The sequence below is a fragment of the Myotis daubentonii genome, chromosome 18, assembly GCF_963259705.1.
Source record: "Myotis daubentonii chromosome 18, mMyoDau2.1, whole genome shotgun sequence".
Classification (NCBI taxonomy): domain Eukaryota; kingdom Metazoa; phylum Chordata; class Mammalia; order Chiroptera; family Vespertilionidae; genus Myotis; species Myotis daubentonii.
In genome coordinates, this window is record NC_081857.1 from 43,945,376 (window position 1) to 43,972,131 (window position 26,756).

A 26,756-nucleotide genomic window follows, 5' to 3' on the forward strand; every position below is an offset into this window, starting at 1 on the left:
GGCCCAACGACCTTCCGGAGGACCTTCCAGATGAAGCCGGGGCTGCGAGTGCCAAGCCTCTTGCATGAATTTCGTGCACTGGGCCTCTAGTTGTAATATAAAAATATATGAGACAGCATACGTATACAACAGTTGAAGAATGGATAAACATCACATCGTCTGACAGTAGAGGGTTTCCAATCCATTTGTCTGTTGGCCATCTGTACCTGCTCTTTAGGTAAATGTCTATTCAGGTTTTTTGCTGTTAAATTGTATGATTTTTTAAAATAAATTTTGGCTATTAACTCCTTATTGGATGTATCCTTGGCTGATATATTCTTGCCTTCAGTAGGTTGTCCTTTTGTGTCATATGGTCCCATTTGATTATTGTATATTTTCATGCCCTTGCCTGAGGACACATATCGAAAACATATATTACTAAGAGGAATGTCAGATGTTCACTTCCTCTGTTTTCTTCTAGTTTTATAGTTTTGGGTCTCACATTTAATCTTTAATCCATATTGTGTTTATTCTTAATTTGGTGTAAGAAAGTGAGCCAATTACATTTTTTTCATGTATCTGCCCAGTTTTACCAGCACCATTTTGAAAGGACTGTGTTGATGTTCTTTGTGAGTAGCCCTCTGCTTCTCTAAACTTAATCCTGCACGCCAAGCTCATCTCAGCATCACCGTTCACAAAGAACATCAACAGGACGGTCTTTCCCCCACTGCATATTCTTGCCTCCTTTGTCACAGATTAGTTAACTGTATAAGTGAAGATCCTTTCCTGGGCTCTCTGCCTGCCCCCATTGAACTGGGTGTTTATATGCCAGTGCCATGCTGTTTATTAGTGTAGACACTTTTGTATAGTTTGATATCAGGGAGTAGGATGCCTCCAACTTTGTTCTTTCTCAAGACTTCTTTGGACATTAGGGGTCTTTGTGGATCCATATAAGTTTAGGATGAATTGTTCTATCTCTGAGAAGAAGGCCATTGGTGTTTTAATAGGGATTGCATTGAATGTGGATATTGCTTTAGGCAGTAAGGGCATTTTAACAACATTAATCCTTCCAACCCATGAGCATGGTGTATCCTATCCTTCCATTCATTTGTATCCTCTTCCATTTCCTTCTTCAGTGTCTTATAGTTTCAGTCTATAGGTCTTTCATTTCTTTGGTTAAATTTATTCCTGGATATTTTATGCTTTGTGGGTAAACTTGTAAATGAAATTTTTAAATTTTCTCCTTCTGAGTATTCATTATTGCTGTATAGAAATGCAACAGGTTGCTGATTTTCTATCCTGCAATGTTACTGAATCATTGATTGGTTCTGGTGGGTTTTTTTGGTGGAATCCTCAGGTTTTATATATATTGTACCATACTCTTTGCAAATAGTGAGAGTTTTACTTCTTCCTTTCTGATCTGTATGCTTTCTATTCCTTTGTCTTGTCTGACAGCTGTGGCCGGGACTTCCCATACGGTGGGAGCACGAGTGGAGAGAGTAGGCGTCCTTGTCTTATTCCTGACCTTAGTGATTAGAGAATAACGTTTCAGCTTTTCACCGTTGAGTATGATCATGGCTATAGGTTTAGGAATTATGTTTTTAATAAAATTTTGTTATTATTACAAAATTGGATCCAATTTGGGATTTTAAATTGTACCTACATTTTGGTACTGTAGATTTTACTATGATGAACAGCATTCAATATAAAACTTTGTGTTAATGCCTGATATTTTTTTTAGACGTAATTCTGGAAGAGGTTAAAGAATAAAACATTTTAAGGCATATATATATATATATATATATATATATATATATATATATATATATATATATATATGTATATATGTATATATATTCCAAAATTTGTCCAGAACTATTTACATTCATATGAAACAAAGTATGTGGTTCCCATTATAAATTATTTAAATTTTACTTATTTTTATTTTGAAATAGTTTATAATCAAGAATAAAAACAATAACTATCCCCCAAAATAAGTGGAAATATATTCCCTCTCTGAGATCTTAAAATTTCAAACATTCAGATAACTTAGAAAGTGCAGGGAGCAGAGGACTCCAGCTCCTGCTCTGAGGGCAGTGGGAGCCCCTGGAGGCTGAGGAGAGGGGTGAAGTGAGGGAGGCAGGAGCATTCAGGCTGTGGTGTGAAGGAGAGACTGAGGGGCCCCAGTGGAATCAGGACTCAGAGAGGGGAGACCTGTGTTAATCACAGTGAGTTGCTGGAACACAGACAGGCTGTCCAGGACGTGTGGGCAGGTGGAAGATTGTGAGCCCATTGGACAGCAGAGCCCAGGACTCCCAGGTGGCCAGGGCCGAGGGACGGACACTTAAGGTTACACACTTTAGGGTGGTTTTCCATGTTGGAGTCAAAGGTGAAGAGACTCCCAAGCAGGCATTTCAGAGGAGGCTCTGGGGTCACCAGTGATGGTGGCTGTACCAGGAGTTGGCCCTGGGGAGGCAGAGGTCTCATGTGGATTCTCCATCTTCCTCCAGGTCGTCATTTCTACCAGCTCCTTCTGGTGTCTCTCTGTCTGCACAACAGCCCACAATGATGTCACTGGCCTTCCATCTGCTCCTCCTCCCTGTCTGCCTCCCCTTGGTCCAGCTGCACACGCCCTGCTCAGGTAAGGACCATCTGCATTTATGTACCTGGGGCAGTTACCTTTAATGCCCAGTCAGAACCTTGGACTCCTTAGCACACCTGGGAGGCCCAGCCAGACGGTACACCAGTCAGAACTGAGTCACTTTCTAGGTCTTTCTTACCCTGGGACGCCCGCTTACCCTCTAGCCTCCAGCTTCCTCTGATGGAGCACCCCTTTCTGCTGACCAGCTCAGTTTGCTGTGGTTGGACCCCCTCATCCCATCCTGGCCATGGTGGGTGAAGTTGCTGAGCTGCCCTGTCACCTGTCCCCGAAGATGAGCGCTGAGACCATGGACCTGATGTGGGTCCGACCCGGCCTCAGGCTGGTGGTGCGTGCGTATGCACATGGCATGGAAGAAATAGAGATAGCAGAGTATCGAGGGAGAACGTCGATTTTAAGAGAGGACATTGCTGAGGGGAAGGCCGTACTGCGGATTCACAAGGTCAGAGTCTCTGACAGTGGAATCTACCAGTGTTATTTCCAAGATGGCGATTTCCTTGCAAAAGCCCAGGTGGTGCTGAAGGTTGCAGGTGAGCCTGAGGTTGTTCTGAGCTCCTTCTTCTGTGGGACCTGGGGACACAGGTTCCTAGCCCACCTCACAGACCCCTGCCTACACCCCAGCAGCTGCCTCCATCCTCCACCTCTCCTTCTCTGGGCCCTTGACAGACGCAGGATTTCCTGCAGGAAGGGCTCCTCCTGAACCAAGTGACGACGTCCTTCCCGCAGCCACCAGGGTCTCAGCAGGGATGTGGGGTTGGGGCAGGAAGGCTGAGAAAACCTCCCCTCAGTGGGGGGCCCAGAGTTGATTGGGTTCAGGTGTGTTCCAGGCAGTGGACCTGGGCCCCCCAGGTGCTCGCTGCTGTGGTTCCAGGGAGGCTGAGCTTCAGGGACATCACCTGTGCTTCCATGTCCTCCAACCAAGACCCCAGGATCACACCTGCAGTAGAACAAGTTGACTTTAGTACTAGTTGCAGTGAGGAGAACACACAGTGGGGAAACATGGGGTGTCCCTATGAGGGGGTGTCAGGGAGACTTGGTGTAACTTTGGGCTGACAGGGGACTAGGGGAGGGTTTATGGAAGGAGGGCTTTGCTCTGGTTCAGGTGCTGTCAGGAGGGTGTGGGGATAACTGATCACTCACACCTAGGACAGGGGATGATTGCTGGTTTCTGTGGTCTGGACATTGTTCATGTGTTATTCTGTGTTCATATCTGATGACTGAGTGGTCTTGTTTTGTCCTGACCCATCACAGGGACAAAGCATCCTGTCTGATGCTGCTGTTGCATGAAGTTGTTCATGTCCAACATCATTTCTCTTTCTCGGGGCACAGCCCTGCCTTGCACAGGAAGGAAGGAAGGTGGGGTGGGAGGTCCTGGCTTTCTCCCTGCAGGGCCTCCTCAGCCACCTACAGTCCCTTCCTGAGACCACAGCTCCTCTTAAGAAATCCCTCCCTACAGGACTGGGTTCTTCCAAGTCTTCAAAAGGCTTCCTCCAACCCCTCAACCTTCTTGCGTTAAGAGTTTAGGGACTGGCCGAAACCGGTTTGGCTCAGTGGATAGAGCGTCGGCCTGCGGACTGAAAGGTCCCAGGTTCGATTCCGGTCAGGGGCATGTACCTGGGTTGCGGGCACATCCCCAGTGGGGGATGTGCAGGAGGCAGCTGATCGATGTTTCTCTCTCATTGATGTTTCTAACTATCTCTCTCCTTTCCTCTCTGTAAAAAATCAATAAGATATATTTAAAAAAAAAAAAAAGAGTTTAGGGACTGGTGGTAACAGCTCACTGCTCCTGGCCCTGGGTCAGCTCTCTCCCATGTAGTCTATCCCCTTCCACCACCACAAAATAAAAATTCCCTGAGTCCAAAGACCCAAAAAAGAGGCTGTAAACTCTAGATTAATGATATCAAGAGTTCACCACGGTGACTCTCATACCAGGAACAGCGTGGGCTGCAACAATAGAACATGCATATCCTCCCCCTCCACCTGACAAAGCCTAAAGCTCACACAGGACAGGTAGGATATATAGGGGACTGGGGCATGACCTGCCCAGATAAGGGGATTGAGTTACAAGCTTAGGGTGGGTGAGGGCCAGTTCCAGGAACCAGCCCTGGTCAGGGGGAGGGTCCAGGAGTCTCTGAGGCAATTCATGGGAAGCAGTCTCTGTTCTGGTCCAGATCCAGCTGGATCTAGTTTGAGGGTCCACGAGGGTCAGACAGTGGTCACCTCATGGACCAGTCTCCCCTGCACAGCACACGTGGTAAACAGCTCCTTAGTGAACCCTGCCTGCGTGATCTAGTAGAGTGAGCCCCTGTTCCTGATGGACCCTCACCAACACAGAGGCCTCCCCATGACTCGGGCTCACTCTTCCTTCCCCAGCCCTGGGCTCTGTTCTTCATGTTGAAATGAAGGGCTTTGAGGATGGAGGGATCCGTGTGGAGTGCACGTCTGCAGGCTGGTATCCACAGCCCCTCGTAGAGTGGAGAGGTGAAGGGGGAGAGAGTTTGCCCGCCTTGGCAGGGCCTGGGACCTTAGATGGAGAGGGTCTGTATGCAGTCACATCATCTGTGATCCTGAAAGCCATCTCTGTGAAGGGGGTCTCCTGTGTCATCAGAAACCCCCTGCTCAGCCAGGAGAAGACAGCCAGGGTCTCCATTGCAGGTGAGTGCCTGGCCCCACACTGAGCTCAGCTGTGGCCACTGAGAGAAGGAGGCCTGAGTGTCTGCTGCTGACCTGGGTCTGTGCAGTGAGCATAAGGCTCAGAGCAGGGACCTGGGTGCCCTTTGTCCCTTGAAGCTGTTGATGTCACAGACATTTTCTGAGCATCCCTGCCGCCTCCACCTGGGACGGGCGATGGGGATGGGAAAATTGTAAAGGTCAGCAAACACATGACAAAGTGGGGAATGTGTGTGCAGACACGTCCTGGAGAAAGGGCTGAGCTCCTCAAAACATGAAACAGCTCAGTACAGAAATGATCGGTTCCCAGAAGCAAATACCTCGGGAAAGGATGTCTAGTCAAACTGAGCAGGGAGACGTCTCCACCTGTGAGATGGGCAGCAAACAAACCATGTAGTTGGAAACACTGATGGCAGGACTGTGGGGAGACAGACACTCTTAGACGTTTGTTGGTATCAGTTGGTATATTTTTGTATAAATTGACACAGCTTATATTGGAGGAGAGTAGAACAATCTTAATCCAAACTATTTATATATTGACCCAAAATCCCAGTTCTGGAAATTTATCTGAACGATCAGCTCAGGGTTGCATGAAATAACTGATGGACAAAATTATTTCTTTTCTTTTTTTAAAATATATTTTATTGATTTTTTTTTTACAGAGAGGAAGGGAGAAGAATAGAAAGTTAGAAACATTGATGAGAGAAACACTGGGACCAAACCTACAATCCAGGCTTGAGCCTTTGACCGTACTCAAACCTGGGACCCTTCAGTGCACAGGCCAATGCTCTATCCACTGAGCCCCACCAGCCAGGGCACAATGTTATTTCTTAGAGCATCAGTTCTAATAACAATAGTCAGAGACAGTGCAAATGCCATCCATGGGGATTCCTGTGCAGGGGAGGCTGCCCTGTGGGAGGAAACACAGACGTGCTCTCCATGCCGAGAGTTCAAGGTCTCCAGGACCCACGATGCACTGAGAATTGAGCTGGGGAGCAGCTTACGTAGATGCCGCCTGTGGTGTAAGCAAGACAAATAAGAAGATGTTTATGTTTTGTACATATATGAGGTTCCAGTCCAGGCATTATTATTATTTCAATGTAATGCAATTTATTTTTTTATTGTCTAAAGTTTTACATATGTCTTCTTTTTTTCTGATTGACTCCCGCCACCCCAGCCATTCCCACCCCAGCCAAGCCCCACTGCCTCAGTGTCTGTGTCCATTGGTTATGCTGATATGCATGCATACAAGTCCTTTGGTTGCTCTCTATCCCCTACCTCCTTGCCATTTGTCAATGGATCTATTTTTGTTCATCAAATTATGTTGATCATTATATCCCACATATGAGTGAGATCATGTGATATTTATCTTTCTGTGATTGACTTATTTCGCTTAGCATAATGCTCTCCAGGTCCATCCATGTTGATGCAAATGGTAAAAGTTCCTTCTTTTTTACAGCAGCATAGTATTCCATTGTGTAGATGTACCACAGTTGTTTAATCCACTCATCTGCTGATGGGCACTTAGGCTGTTTCCAGATCTTAGCTATTGTAAATTGTGCTGCTATGAACATAGGGGTGCATATATCCTTTCTGATTGATGTTTCTGGTTTCTTGGGATATAGTCCTAGAAGTGAAATCACTGGGTCAAATGAGAGTTCCGCTTTTAGTTTTTTGAGGAAACTCCATACTGTCTTCCACAGTGACTGCACCAGTCTGTATTCCTACCAGCAGTGCACAAGGGTTCCTTGTTCTCCACATCCTCACCAGCACTTGTTGTCTGTAGATTTTTTGATGATAGCCATTCTGACAGGTGTGAGATGGTACCTCATGGTTGTTTTTATTTGCATCTCTCAGATGATTAGGGACTTTGCAAATGTTTTCATATGTCTCTGGGCCTTCTGTATGTCCTCTTTAAAGAAGTGTCTACTTAGGTCCTTTGTCCATTTTTTGATTGGGTTGTTTATCTTCCTTTTGTTAAGTTGTATGAGTTTTCTGTAAATTTTGGAGATTAAACCCTTATCTGAAATAGCATTGGTAAATATGTTCTCCCATGCCGTGGGATTTCTTGTTGTCTTGTTGATGGTTTCTTTTGCTGTGCAGAAGCTTTTATTTTTATGTAGTCCCATAAAAATTTTATTTTCTCCTTAGTCTCCATTGCCCTAGGAGCTGTGTCGGTAAAGATATTGCTACGACATATGTCTGCTACTTTCCTGCCTTGTAGGATTTTTATGGTTTCCCATCTTACATTTAAGTCCTTTAGCCATTTTTGAGTTTGTTTTTGTGTATGGTGTAAGTTGGTGATCTAGTTTCATTTTTTTGCTTGTATCTGACAAATTTTCCAGCACCATTTATTGAAGAGGCTGTCTTGACTCTATTATATGCTCTTGCCTCCTTTGTCAAATATTAATTGAGCATAATAGCTTGGGTGGATTTCTGGGCTCTCTGTTCTGTTCCATTGGTCTATATGTCCATTCTTGTGCCAGTACCCGGCAGTTTTGAGAACTGTAGTTTGGTAATACAGCTTGCTATCTGGTATTCTGATCCCTCCAACTTTGTTCTTCTTTCTCAAGATTGCCTATGGCTATTCAGGGTCTTTTTTATTATAGATGAATTTTTGGAGAGTTTGTTCTAGATCTTTGGAATAAAACATTCATATTTTAATGGGGATTGCATTGAATCTGTAGATTGCTTTGGGTAGTATGGACATTTTAATGACGTTGATTCTACCAATCCATGAACATGGTATGTTGCTCCATTGGTTTTATGTCTTCCTCTATCTCCTTTTTCAATGTCCTGTAGTTTTCTGAGTACAGGTCTTTTACCTCCTTAGTTAACTTTATTCCTAGGTATTTTAATTTTTTTGGTGCAATGGTAAATGGAATTGTTTTTTCGTTTCTCTTTCTGTGAGTTTATTATTGGTGTATAAAAAGGCCCTAGATTTCTGGGTGTTAATTTGTATCCTGCTACATTGCTGAATTAATTTATCAGGTGTACTAGTGTTTTGATGGAGTCTTTGGGGTTTTCACTGTATAGTAACGTGTCATCTGGGAATAAGGACAGTTTTACTTCTTCTTTTCCAATTTGGATGCCTTTTCTTTCTCCTTCATGTCTGATTGCTATGGCTAGCACTTATAGTACTATATCGAACAGGAGTGGTGAAAGTGGGCATCCCTGTCTTGTTCCCGTTCTTAGGGGAAATGAGTTTAGTTTTTGCCCATTGAGTATGATGTTGACTGTAGGTTTGTCATAGAAGTCTTTTATTATGTTGAGGTATTATCCCTCTATTCCACTTTGCTGAGAGTTTTTATCAAGAAAGGATGTTGAGCCCTGGCCTGTTTGGCTCAGTGGATGGAGCGTCGGCCTGCGGACTGAAGGGTCCCGGGTTCAATTCTGGTCGGGGGCATGTGCCTTGGTTGCGGGCACATCCCCAGTGGGGGGCGTGCGGGAGGCGGCTGATCGATGTTTCTCTCAATGTTTCTAACTCTCTATCCCTCTCCCGTCCTCTCTGTAAAAAATCAATAAAATATATTTTTTTTAAAAAAGAAAGGATGTTGGGTTTTGTCAAATACTTTTCCTGTATCAATTAATTTGATTATGTGATTTTTGTCTCTCAATTTGTTTATGTGATGTATCACATTTATTGATTTGTGGATATTGTACCATCCTTGCATCCCCGGAATAAATCCCACTTGGTCATGGTGTATTATCTTTCTAATGTAATGCTGGATACCATTTGCTAGAATTTTGTTGAGGATTTTAGCACCTATGTTCATCAAGGATATTGGCCTGTAGTTCTCTTTCTTTGTGGTGTCTTTATCTGGTTTTGTAATTAGGTTAATGCTGACTTCATAGAAAGAGCTTGGAAGTGTGCCTTCCTCTTGAATTTTTTGGAATAGTTTCAGGAGGATAGGTTTTAGTTCTTCTTTGAATGTTTAGTAGAACTCCCCTGTAAAGCCGTCCGGACCAGGGCTATTGTTTGCTGTAAGACTTCTGATCAGTATTTCAATTTCTTTGGTGGTTATCGGCCTATTCAGGTTTTTTAATTCCTCCTCATTGAGCTTTGGGAGCTTGTATTTTTCTAAAAATATGTCCTTTTTGTCTTGGTTGTCCATTTTTTTTGGAATAGGCTGTTCATTGCTTTGTTTCATAATCCTTTGTATTTCTAGGACAGTGATGGCGAACCTATGACATGCGTGTCAGAGGTGACACTCGAACTCATTTTTTTAGTTGATTTTTCTTTGTTAAATGGAATTTACATATATAAAATAAATATCAAAAATATAAATCTTTGTTTTACTATGGTTGCATATATCAAAATATTTCCATATGTGACACGGCATCAGAGTTAAGTTAGAGTTTTTCAAAATGCTGACACGCCGAGCTCAAAAGGTTTGCCATCACTGCTATAGGATCAGTTGTTACTTCACCTCTTTCATTTCTGATTTTGTTTATTTGGGTCCTCTCTCTTTGCTTCTTGGTGAGCCTGGTCAGAGGTTCATCAGTCTAATTTATCCTTTTAAAGAATCATCTCTTGGTTTTGTTGATCTTTTGTATTGTGTTTTTGATCTCTATGTCGTTTATTTCCACTCTGATCTTTATTATTTCCTTCCTTCTGCTTACACCAGGGTTTTCTTGTTTCTCTCTTTCTAACTTTTTGAGTTGTAGGGTTAGATAATTTATTTCCATTTTTCCTTGGTTTTTGAGGTAGGCCTGTAGAGATATGAACTTCCCTCTCAATACTCCTTTAGCTGTGCCCATATATTTGGATTGTTATGTTTTCATTGTCATTTATTGCCATGATGCTTTCTATTTCTTCTTTGATCTCTTTGGTAACCTAATCATTGTTTAATAGCATGCTATTTAGCCCCAGGTATTTGATTTCTTTCATTGTTTTTATTGTAGTTGATTTCTAATTTTCTGCCATTGTGATCTGAGAAGATGCTTGATATGTTTTCTATCTTCTTCAATTTAAAGAGACTTTGCCTGTGCCCCAATATGTGGTTTATCATTGAAAATGACCCCTGTGCACTTGAGAAGAATGTATATTCTGTGGCTTTGGAGTGAAATGTTCTGAAGATGTCAATTAATTCCATCTGATCTAGTGAGTCACTTAGCATTGATGTTTCATTGCTGATTTTTTGTTTAGAGGATTTATCCAATGGTGTTCGTGGGGTATTAAAGTCCACTACTATGACTGTATTGCTGTAAATCTCTCCCTGGATATTTTCCAGAAGTTTTTTCATGTATTTGGATGCTCCTGTATTGGGTGCATATATGTTTAGCAGAGTTATATCTTCTTGTTGAATTGCTCCCTTTAGTAAGTGGCCTTCCTTATCTCTTGTTATGGCATTCCCTTTGAGGTCTAATTTGTCAGATATCAGTATTGCTATGCCAGCTTTTTTATTTTCATTTCCATTTGCCTGAAAAGACTTTTTCCATCCTTTCACCATCAGTCTGTGCGGATCCTTTGTTCTGAGGTGGGTCTCCTGTAGACAGCAGATATATGGGTCATATTTTCTTATCCATTCAGCTAATCTATATCTTATAACTGGGGCATTTAATCCATTTACATTTAAAGTTATTATTGATAGGTACTTGTTTGTCACCATTTTATTCTTCATGCCTGTGTTCCTTCTTCCCTTCCGAATTTCTTCTTTTGACAGCAGACCCTTCAGAATTGCTTGCATGGCTGGTTTGGTGGTAATAAACTCCCTTAGTCCTTTTTTGTCTGTGAAGCTCCTGATTTCACCCTCAACTTTGATAGCCTTGCTGGATACAGTATTCTTGGATTCAGACCATTGCTTTGCATGACTTTGTATATTTCATTCCATTCCCTTCTGGCCTGATGTGTTTCTGTTGAGAAATCAGTTGATAGTCTGATGGGAGATCCCTTGTAGGTAACTTTCTGTGTCTCTCTGGCAGCCTTTAAGATTCTTACTTTGTCATTGGTGTTTGCCAATTTAGTTATAATGTGTCTTGGTGTCGGTCTTTTGGGGTTCATCTTGTTTGGGACTCTGTGAAATTCTTAGACTTGTGTGAGTTTTTTCTTCCTGATATGAGGGAAGTTTTCTGACATTATTTCTTCAAACAGGTTTTATTTTTTCTTACTCAGTTTCCTCTCCTTCTGACACCCCTCTTATGCAGATATTGTTTCATTTTGTGTTGTCCCAAAGTTCCCTTAGGCTCTCCTCCTATTTTTTAAGTTTTTTTTTCCAGTTGCTTCTCTGTGTGGGTAGTTTTTCCTACCTTGTCTTCCAGCTCACTGATGCTGTCCTCCACTTCTTGTAGTTACTGTAGATACTTTCTATTGTGTTCTTTATTGCAGTGATGTCATTCTTCATTTCTGTTTGGTTCTTCTTCATTTCCTCTTGATTCTTACACATATTATTTAATTTGTCTTCCATCCTTTTCAGTGTCCTTATGACCATTGCTCTGAATTATTTCTCTGACAGATTGCTTGCCTGCATTTCGTTTATTTCCTTTTACGGTGATTCCTCTTTTCTTTTGTATGGGGGCTGTTTCTTTGTGTCCCTATGTTCGCTCCTCTCAGGGTGTCTGGTTATGGTGTCCTCTCTCTCCTGCATTAACTTAAAGGCACAAAACACAACACCACAAGACACAACACACAGGGCACCAAACACAAATGGATTCACCATACCAATAACTTCAAATAAAGTGACCACCAGAGAAAAGAGAATTAGGGGAGAGAAAGGACTGCAAAAATGATATTGAGAAAAGGAAAAAATGTAAAGGAGGGGGGAAAAAGAGAAGAAAAAAGAAGGGAAAAATATATATGTATATGGGGAGAAAACTCAAAAAACAACAACAATTAATCCAAAAAAAATGCCAACAAAACACCCAGAGAAGACTGCAAACAACAAGTTACAACTAATCCAAAAACTGCAAACAACAAACACCCAAACAACACCCAGATGAACCTGAAGAGGCAGAGCTTATTTCTCTCTCTAGGTCAGTGGTTCTCAACCTGTGGGTCGCGACCCCTTTGGGGGTCGCCTAAGGCTATCGGAAAAACACATATATAATTACATACTGTTTTTGTGATTAATCACTCTGCTTTAATTATGTTCAATTTGTAACAATGAAAATACATCCTGCATAAAAGATATTTACATTACGAATCATGACAGTAGCAAAATTACAGTTGTGAAGTAGCAACGAAAATAATTTTATGGCTGGGGGTCACCACAACATGAGGAGCTGTATTAAAGGGTCGCGGCATAGGAAGGTTGAGAACCGCTGCTCTAGGCGATCTCTGACCTTTCTGTCCACGGATTGTCTCTCCAGCTGTATTTAATTCTCCAGTCCCGGGGGGTGTTATTGATGCAGCTGTTCCTTCCATCTGCTCTGTGAGCAGGCGCAGGACCCGTCTATATATTCACCTGCCAGCTAGTCTCCCCCCTGGACAAACTTTTCAGATGCCCGTGGCCGGGGAGGCTGGAGTCCTGGTGTTCGTGGGTTGGCAGCTGAGGCAGCTGGCCCCTGGGCGATGTGGTTGTCCGGTCCCGGGCGGTACCCGAGGTCTCCCGGGTGGAGATGAGGCTGGGCTCCCAATCACAGCCGCTCTCCCCTTCGAGATGGTGCGCTCCCTGCCGCAGAGCCGCCGCTCTGGGAGAGGTTTCAGCAGCAGCAGAGGCTGCCGCTGGGGAGCCCGGTCCTCCAGCCCCCGCAGTCCTGTGGAACACAGCTGTCGCTCCCTCTCACACACAGACCCTCCCGCCCTCCACGCCCTCCCTCCCGCTCTCACACTCACTATCTTGCAGCCTGCGGTCCCCATGCTCGCCATCTTGGGTCTCGAGGATGTTTATGTTTTTAAAATGAATAAACTCTCCCATCGCACTGACATCGTGTCTGGGACTTTAGAGCATTAACTTCATGCTCTGCCGAGGAGGACACTCAGGACAGAAGGGCTAGGTCACTGGTTCAAGGTCACCCTCCAGCCCCAAAGGTCACCTTCTGAGTCAGCAGGTTAAGCCGCTGATACACGGGGGAGGGGGGAGAGGAGACGCCAGTGACTGTCTGTACATTATTCTCTAACGGTTCCCATGTGAGAGCCAGACATTAGGACACTAGTCTGTGTGACGGGAGAGTTCTGGGCACTTTGGGAAGAGAAATGTCGCTTCCCCTCCTGGAAACCCCAGGACCCTTCCAGCGAGCAGCTGAGGCTTTCCCTCCGCAGGCCCCTTCTTCTCCAGCCCGAAACCGTGGCGGGCGGCCTTCGGGGTGACCGTTCTGTCTCTGCTGGGGATCCTAGTCGGGGCGGTGATCTCATGGTGTCGACAGCAGAAGAGAATCCGGGCCTTGAGCCAGTGGGAGCGAATCGCCAAAGGTGAGGCCTGGCTACAGGTGACTGGAACCTCGGTGCCCCAGGCCGCCCACCCACTGCGCGGGTCCCCCCTGCCATCCCCATGACAGCACCTTCTCTTTCTGCTTATTTCCAGAGAAGCTGCAGGAGGAGCTCAGTAAGTCCCAACCCCCAAACCCCCGCCTTGCGGGCTCTGGGGTCCCTGGTTACCCCCTCACCGACTCCTCCCGTTTCCCCTCCAGGGAGGATGAAGCAGCAGTACCTGGCGCGTGAGTACCTGGACCCACATCTGAGACTCTCTGCTGGGACCTGTCCAGCCCCTTCCTCACCCCTGACCGCCCAGGGGAAGGAATGAGGACGCTGATGGGGGAGGTCCGCAGGGTTTCCTCCCTGGAGAAAGGGGTCAAGCTCTCTCCACCAGGCTGCTCACACAGGGATGTCCAGGGAACCCCAGAAAGGAGAGGGGAGATGGACTCAGGATGTAAGTCCTCCCTCCCTGGCTGCTCTACAGAATCTATAGGCTGCTGAAAGGAAACCAGAAGGAGAGAGAACATTCTCTTCTAAGGAGGAAGGGCTGGTGTCAGCTGTCCCAGATTTATCATAACTGCTGAAAAGTAGTGCCTGAAATTTTCTCGTTAAGTCACCCAATTCTTTTTGGAAATAGGCAGGAAATCATACAGATTGAGGAGGATGGGTTCTAGCACACATATGCATACACGTATGCACACGGCAAGCTTATGCCAAGTACAGGAGGAAGACAGTCACTTCCTATGCCAGGAGCATGGGATCCAAGACCCAGTGGGTGCCTGGCCCACGGATAGCACCACACCCTGTGCATAGTAGGTTTCTCCTTCTCACTTAGAGGAAGGCTTCTCATTGCCACACCCCACTGGCCAGCAGCACTGCAATGATGGGTCATTAATAAGTAACATCAGGGGACTTTCACACCAGCCCTGTGATGCTGACGCAGATCTGACCACAGAGCCAGCTCCTCAGTGACTAAGTGGCTCATGGGAGGGACACAGGGTGGACATGCTGGGCACAGAGATGGTTCTCAGGTTGGCATGTGAGAGACGGATGGCACAGGTGTCATCACACTGCTCAGAATGATGTGCAATTTAACACTTATGAATTGCTTATTTCTGGAATTTTCCATTTAATATTTTCCAACTGTGGGTGACAGAGGGTAACTGAAACTTCAGAAAGTGAAACGATGGTTGAAGGTGACTGCTGTACAGACACGTACAGGACAGACCTGCAGGTGCAGCTGGGAAAGCCCCACTCAGTGCCTGCAGGTCACTAGGTGCAGGTGACTTTAAAGAGGAGGGGGGAGCAGGGAACTGAACGGGCAGAGGGAGCGGGAGGTGGGGGGTCAAAAGGAAGAGAGAGGAAAGGACTCAGAAATGACAGTGGAGGTGACTCTGCCTTCTTCCTCTGTGGATCATAAGTCTCAGGCCTATGCTGGTGAGTGACTCATGCTCTCTGGTTCCTGCACTTGTGTACAAAGCCCTTAAACCCTTTCTGTGCTGGTGAGGGGTCATCAGACCCTGCTCAGAGCTCATGTTCTGTGGACGACCACCCTGCCGCTCTGGACACCCAGAGAGGACCTCCCAGCTCCAGCGTCCCCTCACCTGCTGACACACATGCCCACACCTGGGCACAGCCTGGCCCCGTCACCCACAGCCCCACCGTGATGGAGGGAAGCCCAACATTCTGAGACGTTGGATGCCTCCTCCTCAGAGCTGTGGAGGAAGGAAACTAGATATTGGTGGGAAGGAGAGGGAAGAGGCTCAGTGAGGAGAATGGTGGAGGGAGAACAGAGTTGATGACCTTTCCTTGTTGGCCCTTTACCAACCTGGTGAGTGAGTCACTGTGTTCCCTGGGACAGCAACAGAGGGGCCTGGCTCCCTCTTTCTTCTCCAGCTCTTGACTGGGGGAACATCTGGGTGGGTAACCTGAGGTCCGCACAGTGTGCCCATCTGCTGCCAAGAGAGCCAGGGACAGCTGCTGCCCTGGGCTTCCCCGGGTCTGTGTGGGAAGGAGGAGGCATGAGGGGTACAGCTTGGGGTAGGGGCTGGAGGGAGAGGCAGGAGGTGGCCTGGCCCAGCTGCTGTCCCTCCTGCCCTGAGCCTCCTCAAGTTGTGCCATATCTAGGCTTCCTTTGCGATGGTGGTGGCCATTCCTACTATGTGAGAGTAGAGGTAAGACTAGAGGAGGTGATGAGTGTGTGTTGGTCAAAATTCCAAGAGGGAAGCCATGATGGGTGTGTGTCTGATGGTGATGACCACAGTCAGGAGAAGGTTCTTAAGACCTAAAAGTGATGTAGGCAACTCCTTAGATTATAACAGACTGTATTATAGAGTCATTTACTCACAGGGGTGTGGGGTTGGAGCGGACAGAATAGGTGTCAGTCTGCACAGATTATTACAGTACTTTTTTAAACACACAACTTGGGTACTAATGGTTGACAGGACAAAGAGACAAACAGGGTGGTAGCATCAGCCATACCTCCTGGGGGTCTTGTGGTGGATGGTTCTTTATAATCGATACCATCACCTTTGGTGTTGACCTCCTTGTCATGTCGTTCTAGTGTTACTAACAGAACTGTTTATGGCTACATTTTAAGGAATACACATCACCATCACCCTGCAGGCTTTGGTGTGCTTGCTAAGCACAGGGAGGTTGGTCAAAGGTCACAGCATGAGAAAATGAAGGAAATCCAAGATAGAGATGGAGTTGGGTTGATTCAGCCACATCTACCCAGTGATTACAGAGGGTTTAGGGAAGGACCTACCTCCAGAGGCAGGAATGCCATTAAGGGAAACCACAAGGAAGAGCAGTGCCCCAGGCACACAACAGTGGGAGCTGCCACCACCCCCAGGCCCAAGGCAGAGGGACAGGGAGCAGTCACTGGAGCCCTGAGGAGGCTGTGGCTCAGGGAGAGGCTGCCTGAGGAGGCTGCTCTGTTAGAGCCTCTCCATCACAGGAAGTGGGGAAGTCGAGGCTGTGCCTCTCTTTCCTTCCCTCCAGTCTTCAGCCAGTACCTGCCCTTGGCCAAAGCCAGCAGGTGACCAGAGGCAAGAGAGCCCAGTGATGCTGCCCAAGGAGGATGGATTCTTGGGCAAAGAGAGAGGGGCAGGTGGGGAGTGAGGATCACATAGAGCCCAGCATGGCCCAGCACAGCAGAGACCTGGTCACTATGATCACACCAGATGCTTCCTCCATGCCTGGCCTTGGGCTACATACCGCTCACTTTCTGTTTTATTCTACCCTAGAGATGAGTATTTTTATTCCTGTTTTACAGATATCACATTGAGACTTGCCACATTACATAGTGTGTGTGTGTGTGTGTGTGTGTGTGTGTGTGTGTGTGTGTGTGTGTAAAGTAACTGCAGAAAAGGAAGTCGTCCAGCTCAGGAGGGCAGAGGAATGCCTAGAATTGGAGTCCATGTGACTCTGCAGCACAGGTGGGCACAGTCATTCTGGGGAGGAAACAGGAGGAAGATAGAAGAAAGGTGGCCACTTGAGATGGCAGGTTAGGCAGACCCCAGTCCTCCTCACCCTCCCTTCCTCACTGACCACCAGGCCCTGTGGTTTCTCTTGGCTTTGCTGAGGGTCACACTCAGGGCAGCTGGGACCCCAGGCTCTGGGCTCAGGTCTCACCAGTCAGACCCAAGCCTTGGAGCATGAGGCTTTCAGAACCTGAAACCTTGGCTGACTCCACACCATTGGAACTCTCTGCAGCGGACGTGATTCTGGATCCCGACACCGCGCACCCCAACCTCCTTATTTCGAAGGATCAGAGGAGCCTGAAGAGGATAAAACAAAGGCAGAGCCTGCCAGACAACCCCAGGAGATTTCAATATCGTTTCTGTGTGCTGGGCCGTGAGTGCTTCACGTCAGGCAGACACTTCTGGGAGGTGGAGGTGGGGGACAGGAAACAGTGGAATTTAGGGGTGTGTAGGGAGAACGTGGAGAGAAAACGTGATGTTAAAATAACACCCCAGAATGGATTCTGGACAATAGCACTCTTGGGTGGGCATGCCTTCCATGCTCGAACGGATCCCTGGAGCAAACTCACCATTGTCAAACCTCCTAAAAGAGTGGGGGTTTTCCTGGACTATGAGAGGGGGGAGGTCTCATTCTATGATGCCATCGATGGATTGCACATCTACACCTTCTCACAGACTCCCTTCTCTGGGCCTCTGTGGCCTGTTTTCAGGATTTTGACACAGGAGTCCACTGCCTTGACCATTTGCCCAGCACTAAAAGGAGTGAGGAGTTCCCTTCTGCCTGACCCACTGCCTGACCCTTCCCTGGAGACTCCAGTGGCTTCAGGCTCAGCTGATGGCATTGAGGACACTCAGGCAGAAGTGAAGTCTTTGCTTCCCCCTGCCCAGCCCTGAGCTGAGGGCCTGCTTCACAGCCAAACCTCACAGCAGGAACATACTTACTAAAAACTCACTGAGTGAAGCACTTTCCTAGTTAACTTTCAACTTTTCCACATGATTAATGAGGAGACCAGGGTGCAGGAAGATAACTTTCCAAAGGTGAAAAGTTTGCTCAGCTCCCTTCCTGCAACCATAGCTCAGAGTAACAGATAGCTTAGAATGTGGTGAGTGCTGGGCTAAATGCTTTATGTGAATCTCACTCCCCAGTCCTCACAACACCCCTGTGAGGTGGCCTCATTGAACGTGTGGAAAGGGAGGCAGGGCCCAGGGAAGTGACATATAATTCATGCAGAAACTAGTGCTGCTGGGAGGTGTTTGACCTCTGACCCTCCCTCTACCTCCAGTCTGTTCCTTTGCAGCCAGTTGTTCCTGTTGGGCAGGGTCCTGGGCAGCCTGAGGTTCCTTCCCAGGGCCCCAGGGAGAAGGTCACTGTAGGTGACTATGAAGGCCACACCCCACCTGGTTCCTTCAAGGGGACTGTCAGCCATGGTCCACTGCTCCACTGGCTGGCTGTCCACGATGACGTCGTCCACAGAATGAGTTCACAGTGACCGCAGCATAGGGTCTGAGAAGGGACTAGAGGCCAAACCAGCTTCTGACCTGTGATCATGATGCTGAACCAACCCTCCAGCTTCATCCCTAAAGCTCATGTGTGAGGCATGAATTTGGGGGAAGGGAGCCAGGTGAACTGCAGTGGAAGTTTTATCACATTGTAGCCCATCTCTGGGAAAGGGACACTCCACGCTGAGCATGTGTTGACATTCCCGGAGGTTCCTGTAACTGCTGGGTCCTGGGAAAAGCCACTCCATCACCACCACTGTGATTGGTCACCACTGTGTCCCCTCCACCCGGCAGGTGGTGGTCAGGTTACATTTGTTAAATAAATTGGTTAATATCTTCACTCTGCATCTGAGCTTCTTCTAGATTTTCACCCCCACAGTTTACCCACCACATTTTCACAAAATCCTTATTGTATTAGCTTTGTAAGCTGCTAATAAAAACCACACATTTCATGACCTAATGCAACACAGATTCCTTACTTCACATGTCTGTAGGTGGGAAGCCCAGCGTGGCTCTGGCCGGGCTGACATCCAGGTGTCTGCAGGCTGACTTCTTTCTGGAGTGTCCAGGGAACAGTCTGTTTCTTGCTAATTCTGATTGTTGGCAGAACTGAGTTTCCTGCAGTGGTGGGACTGAGGTTGCATTCCTTGCTGGCTCAGGAGAAGCTGGGGGCCCTCCAGGCTGGGAGCATCTGCAGTTGTTTTCCCAGGAGGCAGATGTGAGGGAACAAGTGAAGGGAATGGGGAACTGAGTCCAATCCTGGAGTCACTGCTAGTGGGACTATTGCTTGTGTGCTGACTGCTGTGTCAAAATTAGTCAGAAGGTAGTGGAGGCTCCAGAGAAAGCATTTAGGGACAGGTGGGGAGTGGTATGAAATGTGCCTTGGGAAGGTTATTCTAGAAGGAATATACCTAGTGGCCCAATTGGGGTCTGTGGGCCCAGGAAGGAGCTTTGGGTGGGTATAGGGGTGCTGGACCCACCGGACCATCCACTGGCAAGCTGGAGCCTGTGTTCGCTGCCATGGTCCTGTTTGCTGCCACCTGAGAGAGAGAAAGGGCTTTGGCCTGTCACTCAGTCTCCCGAGGACTCTCACTGAGTGGCTTTGGGAAGAGGGTACTTATGTTCACCTCAACACATGTCTGCCCCCAAACTCAGTCACACACACACACACACACACACACACACACACACACACACACACACACACACCATTGCCTCTGAAAAGAGAAAGAGGAAATAAAAAGGCCAGATGATCTCAAAAAGGCTAGTAACAGTGCATTTTTCATGCTGAAGCAATTTATTTGTCTTCTACCTAGAAATTAGTCAGGAGTAGACTTAGGATCTAGAAATGTCTCCTCTGTCAAGCGCCGGTGTTAATACTTTGGCTGTGCGGACCCCGGGGTCTCCTCCACAGCCCCTCCTGTAGCACAATCTTAGATGGAAGGGTTGGCTCTTCTAGTAAACCCTCATGTATTGGCTGCCATTTGAATTTCATAGGATTGGGACATGTCACCCAATAAGTTTCAGTTTCCCTGAGTCTCTAGAACAGGAAAGACCAAAAGGAGGAGGGCTGCAGAGTGCTTCTGCCTCCTAAACTCAGGACTTTTTTGTTAACTGAGAAAATCTCTATTGTTTAAGCCAATAACACAATCTGACAGGTCACCCCAGGGTGGTGGTTGGAGAGCTGAGGCCTTCAGAGCCTCAAGCCCATTCTCCCACACCTACCACCCTCAGTAATGTCAGTTGTCTCTCTCTCCCTCACGCGTGTGTAGTTAAAATATGCAGTAAAACAGCTCAGAAATGAGGCTTTCCAGGGGTGATGATATCACAGCTGAGTTAAATCAAGAGAGGACCTTCTCACTGATCACCTAGTGCAGTGGTTCTCAACCTTGGCTGGACATTAGAATCACCTGGGAATCTTTTTACAATCCTGATTTCTGGGCCTCATCCTCCAGAAATTCTGTTTCTTTGTTACTAATGTTGTGGCCTCACCCCATAACAAAGAAACAGAATTTCCGGAGGATGAGGCCCAGAAATCAGGATTTTAAAAAGATTCCCAGGTGATTCTAATGTGCAGCCAAGGTTGAGAAGCACTGACCTAGTGGCATTCCCATCATCGGCTGCATTTAGCAAGACCTCAGGGCTGACCCAGCTTCTTCATGGGACACAGGAGAACCAGGTGAGAATGAAGGTGGAGACAAACCAGGGAAAGCCTAGCCTGCCAGGAACCCCAACACTAGGGCAGATCCTGGACTACCCTGTGGGGATCCGGAGCTGAAGCTGAGAAGACAACGCTCTGGGGCTGAAGCTGCCCAGTTGTGGCACTTTGTGCACCAGACAGACCTAGGGAACCAACGTGCAGCTGTACAGGGATTGCCATGGGTGTGTGGTGTGGGCTGATACAGAGATGGGGAGGGTGGGCAAGAACCCTTAGCCCAAGTATTTAACCTTCTGCCTCAGAAAACTCTCTGCGCTGCCTCATGCCCAGTGAAAGGGTCTTCAACATGAACATGAAGAGAAGTGCATTTTTCTCTTTCAAAATTATTCCACAATCCATGTCAAAAACTCTAACATGAAGGTAAAGGTTTGAGGGTCCAAGTCCCGTCTGTGGACAACAAAAGCAGAGCCCACAGGACTTGGGGCCTAATGTTTCTGCCATAAGAGAACCGTCATGGAGCAGTTCTCCACCTGCAGGTCCTGGGCCATTGATGGTGCAGGAAATCAATGTATTACGTAGAGACCAAATTTCAATACACACGAATGGAACTATGAGAGCATGCAGTATATATAAGTGTGCGTGTCCTGAGCTACAATATGAAATGTATTTTGTATTGTGGGTCACAGAGGAAGAAAAAGGTTTGAGATTTTATTAATCAAAGATCTGGAAACCTGGTGGAGGGAGAGATGGGCTCCTTGCCCAGGAGCACGGGGTGCAGTGATGCGCTGTGGCCACTAGGGGAGGGGAGGCCTGAGGATTCTCATCTGGGAAGTTAGAGGAAGAGGTGGGAGGGCGAGAAAGGAGAGCTGATGGGAACCAGAAAAGGGGGAGGAGAGAGAGAAGGAGGTGGGGAGGGGGAGTCCGAAATGAAGCACCTGTCCTGTAGCTCCTGGTCCCAGAATGAAGAGACCCATGGGACTGACCAGAACCCAACTTACTAACTAAAGTCCAGCTCCGGTCAGCCAATCACAGGCGAGCCCACCCAGCCCAGCTACACCCAGTTCCCCCCCTGTAGACCCACAAAGGAGAAAAATAATGTTGATATAATCTCCTGAGATGTTCAGTGTTTGTTTTGAGGCATGATTGCTGTTTTTAGGCATGATTGTAATAGAATCCTGTGTAACACACATGTACTTGCTGCCCTCATAACAAGCTGGTCCTTCATATTAATAATAGGGAAGGAGCCCTAACTGGTTTGGCTCAGTGGATGGAGCGTTGGCCTGTGGACTGAAGGGTCCCAGGTTCGATTCTGGTCAAGGGCATGTACCTTGGTTGCGGGCACATCCCCAGTAGGGCATGTGCAGGAGGCAGCTGATCAATGTTTCTAACACTCTATCCCTCTCCTTTCCTCTCTGTAAAAAATCAAGAAAATACATTTTTAAAAGATAATAGGGAAGGAGCAAAGGGGAGGCCAGTCATAACAAGCAAGGTCATCTGGGCAGCCTCACCAGGAAGCTGCAACTTGACACTCCCCAGGGAGCCAGTCTATTCCCTGGAAGTCACTGGGGAGGGCTCCACAAAGGGAAGATGGCACATGTGCAGTGAAGTCGGGTGATGGAGGGAAGGGGCCTGCCTGTCAGTTTAATCTGGGAACAGAGGTCGTTGGCTAAAAGGGTGGACCCCAATGCAAGCCCATCAACATTGGGAATACAGAGTCACCAAAGAAGTCTCTCTTTTTTGTTGCTCTTGCTTGAACTTTTGTTTCCTCTTTGCTAGTGACCCGTGTTAGCGCACCCTGCAGCCCCCACACACAATGGGCTGCAGCTGGAAACCCAAGCTCCCCCAGCCAGGTGCTGGAAGGACTGTGCAAATATGGAGCAGGAACTCTGGGAATGGCTGCAATCCTTGTTCTGCTGGAGACAACATGGGACTTTTTCATGGCAGGACGGAGGGAGAGGGGACCTTGGAAACTCAGGGGTTTGGTTCCACAGAAATAAAGCTTCCCCAGTACCTCATCCTCCTGTGGGGCCTCAGGGAATGTTTGTTCCCCGGGCACCCTGAGCCCCCCTCCACTAGCAACAGGTGGAGACACGTAGAGCACCCCACTGATCACACAGCCAGTACAGAGTAAATGTTATTATCATCATCATTTTTTTAATAACCTGCTTTCAAAGAGGGTTTGTACACTGTTTTTGTCCTGAGCAAGCATTCTTTCCCCCACCCTCTGTTCCAGATCAGAGACTCAGCTGTAATGAAGACCTATCAGGTGCCTTTATTCTGTGGTTTTCAACTGGGAGTGCCAAGGGTAAGTGGAGGGAGTTGATAAAAGCCAGGGCCCCAGGGCTGCTTAGGAGAGAGGCTGAGAGCCTGTAGGGCGGTCCTCACCCAGAGAAGGAGTGTGATGCTGTGAGGACTCAGGTGGGGGTACGCACTCAGGGCAAGGTAAGGCCTGAACTGGGAAATCTGTGGGAGGGAGAGAATGGGAATCAGTGAGCCTTTCAGCTGCATAGCAAAGGCCTCTTACAGTCTCTCCTGCTTCTCTCTGGGAATGTGATCTAAGAGGTTCCAAAGGACAGGTTGATAGGGAACCCAGGTTTGGCTGCCTGCCCCTGGAAAGCCCATAATGGAGAGGTTGGGGCTGGTGGAGGGAAGGTAGTTTCTGCCAGACCCCACAGCGTGAGAAGATGGTGGACTCATGCTGCACAGACCATCTTAACAACTGGACATGGGCAGGGTGTTTGTAAGGGGGGGAATGAAGTGGTGGGCGGGGGAACCAGAACAAAGGGAACAAAAGGAGGAGGCTGAGGGTTCTCCATTGAGGGGACTAGTGGAAGCCAACACGGTCTGTGCAGGTTACTGGCTGAAGGTCAGCAAACCTCCCGGAGCAGGAAGTCTGAAGGATGGAGTCTCCTTCTTTTGAAGTTGGTTGCTGGAATTCTGAAGCAAACAGGTGGTTTATGTGCAGCCACATACGAGTGAGAGGTCATCATTTACAGAAATAATGTTAAAAGAACGGTGGGGTAGGTTGCAAGGTGTGTGTCTTAAAGATGCAGAGGTAATGATGTACATTACAGAATTATTTGTAATATAGAAAAATCTGGAACTGCATACATGTACAAGAGTTGGAGAATGGATAAACAGCATGTTGTCTGACAGTAGAGGGGTTTGCAATCCATAAGTCTGTTGGCCATCTGTACCTCCTCTTTGGAAAAATGTCTATTCAGACTCTTTGCCCATTTTAAAAAATGAATTATTTGGTTTGTTGGTGGTAAGTTGTAAGAGTTCTTTATAAATTTTGGATATTAATCCTGTATGGGACATATCATTGGCAAATATCTTCTTCCATTCAGTAGGTTGTCTTTTTGTTTTATTGATGGTTTCCTTTGCTGTGCAAAAACTTTTCAGTTTGATATGATCCCATGTTTCTTTTTCTTTAGTGACAATTGCCCAAGGAAACGTGTCTAAAAGGACATTACTAAGAGCAATGTCAGAGAATTCACTGCCCATGTTTTCTTCTAGTTTTATAGTTTCGGGTCTCACATTTATATTCTTAATCCATTTTGTGTTCATTCTTGTATAAGGTGTAAGAAAGTGATCCAGTAACGTTCTTTTGCGTGTATCTGTCCAGTTCCCAACACCATTTTGAAGAGACTGTCTTTACCACGTCATATATTCTTGCCTCTTTTGTCACAGATTAATTGACCATATGAGTGAGAGTTCCTTTCTAGGCTTTCTGTTTTGTCCCATTGAACTATGTGTCTGTTTCCATGTCAGTCCCATGCTGTTTTTATTCATGTAGCCTTGTAGTATAGTTTATATCAGGGAGGGTGATACCCCAGCTTTGTTCTTTCTCAAGATTTCTTTGCTTATTCGGGTCTTTTGTGGTTCCCATAAATTTTACAATTTGTTGTTCTACTTCTGAGAAGAAGGCCATTGGTGTTTTGTAGGGATTGCATTGAATGTGGATATTGCTTTAGGCAGTAAGGACATTTTAATAATAATCCTTCCCACCCATGAGCATGTATATCCTATCCTTCCATTTATTTGTATCCTCTTCAATTTCTGTCTTCAGTGTCTTATAGTTTTCAGACTCTAGGTCTTTCACCTCTTTGGTTAAATTTATTCCTAGGTATTTTATACTTTTTGGGTAAACTTGTAAATGAAGTTTTTGAATTTTCTCCTTCTGATTATTCATTATTACTGTATAGAAATGCAAAAGGTTTCTGATTTTCTATCCTGCAACCTTAGTGAATTTATTGATTGGTTCTAATCGTTTTTGTTTTTGTTTTCTTTGGTGGAGTCCTCAGGTTTTCTATATATGGCATCACATCCTCTGCAAATAGTGAGAGTTCTACTTCTTCCTTTCTGATTTGTATGCTTTTAATTCCTCTGTCTTGTCTGACTGCTGTGGCCAGGACTTCCAATACTGTGGGAGCAGGAGTGGTGAGAGTGGGCATCCTTGTCTTATTGCTGACCTTACAGGAAAGGCTTTCAACTTTTCACCATTGAGTATTATCTTAGCTGTAGGTTTAGGAATCATGTGTTTAATAAAGATATTTGTTATAATTATAACAACCTTGGATCCAATTTGGGTATTTAAATTGTCTATATTTTGTTGTTAAAGATTTTACTATGATGAGCAGAATTAAACATAAAACATTTTGTTAATGCCTGGTTTTCTTTTTCTTTTCTTTTTTTTTTAATATATTTTATTGATTTTTTACAGAGAGGAAGAAGGGAGAGAGATAGAGAGTTAGAAACATCGATGAGAGAGAAACATCGATCAGCTGCCTCCTGCACATCTCCTACTGGGGATATGCTTGCAACCCAGGTACATGCCCTTGCCCAGAATCGAACCTGGGACCTTTCAGTCCACAGGCCGACGCTCTATCCACTGAGCCAAACCGGTTTCAGCGGTTTTCTATTTCTTTAAGAGTAATTTCTGTAAGTGGAATTTGTGGGTCAAAGAATAAAACATTCTTAAGACATCTGATATATATCCCCCAGATGTATACATACCTTTGAATAATTATTAAGGCAGTGTTTATTAAAATATATTTAATTTTCTTTTTTTTTTTTACTCTTCACTGGAGGATTTTTTTTTTTTTCATTTGTTTTTAGGGAGAGTGGAAGACAGAGAGAAGGACAGAGAAACATCAATGTGAGAGAAAGACATCAACTGTTTGCCTCATGCATTTGCTTCGACCGGGGAGGAGACTGAAATCAGGGTATGTGCCCTTGACTGGAATTAAAACTGGGACCCTTCAGTCCATAGGTCAATGCTCTATCCACTGAGCCAAACTGGCTAGGGCAAAATACATTTAATTTTCAAAATTGAGCTATCAACTGTTAAAGTGTGTACATATTTCTTTGAGACACCCTGTAAAATATATAACCCAAGTAGTACACTGAGAAATCCTATGTAATAAAAGCCTAATATGCTAAGTGTCCAGTCATCCATTCAACCAATCAAAGCATGATATGCTAATGATATGCTAGGGCCACTCAACTGCTCACAATGACATGCAGTGACTACCAGGGGGCAGACAGTCGACTGGTCGACCAGTATCTATGATGTGCACTGTCCATGAGGGGGCAGATCCTCCGACTGGTAGCTTAGCTTACTGCTGAGGTCTGGCCAATCAGGACTGAGCAAGACTGGCCGGACATGCCGTGGAGCCCTTCCAGGGTCCCTCCCCAGCTGGCCAACTTCCTGCATCCCTCCCTGGCCCCGATCATGCACTGGTGGGGGTCCCTCAGGCTGGCCTGCGCCCTCTCACAATCCAGGACCCCTCGGGGGATGTCAGAGTGCCAGTTTCAGCCCGATCCAGGCCAGGTCTAGGGACCCCACTGGTGCATGAATTCATGCACTGGACCTCTGCACGGTCAGCGCTCTAACCACGGAGCCAATGCTCTATCCACCGTGCATCTATTCTGCTCAGTGCACGAAAC

At 46.4% G+C, this 26,756-nt stretch overlaps 1 long non-coding RNA gene and 1 pseudogene across 1 annotated transcript in view; one reads left to right on the forward strand and one right to left on the reverse strand.

Annotated features, from left to right (window-relative positions):
* LOC132220870 (butyrophilin subfamily 3 member A3-like) lies at nt 1–19,229 on the forward strand (annotated as a pseudogene).
* The window catches only part of LOC132220877 (uncharacterized), a 26,752-nt gene continuing 18,065 nt past the window's right edge, over nt 18,070–26,756 (reverse strand). The window contains exon 2 of the long non-coding RNA XR_009449879.1: nt 18,070–18,174. This is a non-coding gene — a long non-coding RNA (uncharacterized LOC132220877). The remainder of the gene's footprint in view (nt 18,175–26,756) is intronic.